Source organism: Crocodylus siamensis, chromosome 2 (genome assembly GCF_052110815.1).
Source record: "Crocodylus siamensis isolate JL-2025a chromosome 2, ASM5211081v1, whole genome shotgun sequence".
In the NCBI taxonomy this organism is placed as follows: domain Eukaryota; kingdom Metazoa; phylum Chordata; order Crocodylia; family Crocodylidae; genus Crocodylus; species Crocodylus siamensis.
In genome coordinates, this window is record NC_143396.1 from 55,600,676 (window position 1) to 55,603,362 (window position 2,687).

Consider the following 2,687-nt stretch of genomic DNA (forward strand, 5'->3'; position numbering starts at 1 on the left):
GATTTCTTTCTTTGCCTGCATCTCAGCTCCCCGCCACCAATTAACTCATTAATGGCTCGTTATGGGTACCGCCTAGTCTCTTTGCCAGCGTGGATCTGGGAATCTCCCTGCAGTAGGGTTCACAGACCTCGGACCCAGCTCCCCTCTCCCCTCAAGTTCTGGGTGATGGGCAAGGTCTCTTCTGGGGTCTAGGCTTGCACCCCACTTTTGTTTCAGCATTGCCTTGCTGTGTACCTGTGCAGAACTGTGGCTTCTCCCAGTGCAGCAGCTCAGTTTTCCCTGGTAAGTAGTGAGCATGATTTGCTGGCCCCGGGCTCTGGAGTCACTCAGTCAGTGCTGGCTTTGTGTCATGGATCCCTCCTTCGGATCCTTCCTCATGGGAGTCCCCAGCAGCTCCTCTCTTCTCTTGTGGTGTCCGAAGGCATCTTTCCTGGGGCATTGTCCTTCTTATATCTCCGGATGCTAAGCCCCATTGGCTCACTGCAGGTGTGAGGTGTCTCCCCGCCCTGCCCCCACCGGGCCATTATCACTGTCAGCTGCTGGAATTTTCTCAAGTAACAGGGCTCCAGTCGGGAACCCTGTTACAACGAATATCCATGTTTTATTCACAGCTTGAATACTGTATCAACAGCTTGAATACTATGCCCAGTTCTGGTTTCCCCCCCGCCCCACCTGAAAAAGGGTAGAGAAGAACTAGAGAAGGTAAACATAAGGGCAACAAAGATAAGCAGTATGGAGGGGCTTCCATATGAAGGGAAACTAAAGGACATTTATATACATACTTTTTTTGTCCCACAACGCGCTGGAGATCTGGCAGGTTGCAGCAGACTCAATCAAGTCTGCTCTGTATGTCAGCTGATGTGCATTGCATTGCTTTGCGTGCAGTTGTACAAGCGGCAAAATGCACATCAGTGTGCAGAAAATGGCAGCGGTATGCTTTTGAACTAAAACATTTCTGATGTGTTTTAGTTCAAAAGCACACCAATGCCATTTTCTCAGTGCTGATATGCATTTCACTGCTTATACAATTGCATGTGCTGGAGCACTGGGTGCTTTTAAAAGTGCCCAGCACAAGCATGTACACAAATGCCCAAAGAGGCTAGATCTATTCAGTTTAGAAGAGATGCCTGAGGAGGGTTTACAAAATACTAAATGGTGAAGAGGAAGTAAATAAGGATTTGTTATTTAATCTCTCTCACAATACAAGAACTCGGGGATTGTAAAATGAAACTAGTAGGTAGTAAGTTTAAAACTAACAAAAGGAAGCTCTTTTTCACAACAGTATGTAATTAAGGTGTGGAACTCACTGCCACCAGGTGCTGGGGAAACTGACAGTTTAGCTAGATTCAAAAACGAATTGTAGAAATTCTTGGAAGAACGGTGCTATTGAGCATGGGAATTAGGGGTAGAGCTTCTGAATTATAACTTCCTAGATCTTAAATTCTGCAAGTGAGAAAGGAACAATGGAAAAGAAAAACCTTGGTCATACTGAGTTCACCCTCCCCTTTAGCATCCAGTCTACTACCATATGACAGGATAGTGGGCAAGATGGACCTATTGTTTGACCCAGTAAATTCTTACGTTCTTTTCCTTACTTGGGTAGTTGGCTGATCAAGAAAAGAACTTCCCAGGAGAACACTTAATACTTAGATAATGTAAGAAATTTTAACTAATTATTTTAATTAGATGTACAGTGACAACCAAAAGCTCCAAATAGGATTCTGTCCCACTCTTAATCGTTGAGTACCATCTCATCTGACTTCTGCACTGTTATATATCCATATAATTAAAGACTGTAGCTTAACACAGGCACACAAGGGGAAGAATGTTCTTTTAACATAGCTTTCCTAGGTTTGAAACAAATGAATTCCATCACATGCATCTATAACATGAGTTATCAATAAACGTCTTTTCCGGGCTTTTCAGATCAACAGCATAAGTCTCTGCTACTTGAGTTGAAAGAGCAGCTCTGTCAGTTCGCAGCTGTAGTAAGTTGTTATTCTCTCTGTAGACCACCCACTAGAGAAGGTTGGCAATGCGTAGGGGTACACACGAGCACCTGCCGAGATTGGCCATGGTTTCCCTGAGAGAAGTGCCAGTGGCACGCCCAGTGGCACTTCCAATGGCAGCAGCGATCAGCTGCTGAAGGACCCCTCTGCCCCAGTAGGCGATCAGCTGCTGGTGCCACCCCAGTATTAGGAGGCACCAGTCACCCATGCTGGATAGCACTAGAACAGAAATCAGAATTCCTTGTCTGTCCCTGTCTCTGGTGGGGGAATGTTGTCTAGAGGTTAAAACAGGGAACTGTTAAGAGCTTGATTGGGAACTTTCCAGCAAAACAGTGGGAACTTTTTCTGTAGTTAGAAAAGTCCAATTTGTGCATTTTGTAAAATATTTCATGAAAATATCTGTGGTTACAGGCAGGTTATGATGGAAACCAACCCTGCCTCCTGGCAGACTTCTGCAAAGTTGAACTTCCATGACACCTAGCTCTGAGGCAGCTCCACCATGTGGTCTGTTCTGAGGTCAGAAACTCCAAGACCTTCAAGGTCCACAGCTCTGGACCAGCCCTACTATAGTAGGACCTTTAATCCTGAGTTTACTTGGGCTTGGTTCCTGGATCTACAGGACAAATCTTGGAACTCCTTACAAAGTTAGCTCAGACCAAGGCTTTAAGCTTCCTGGTT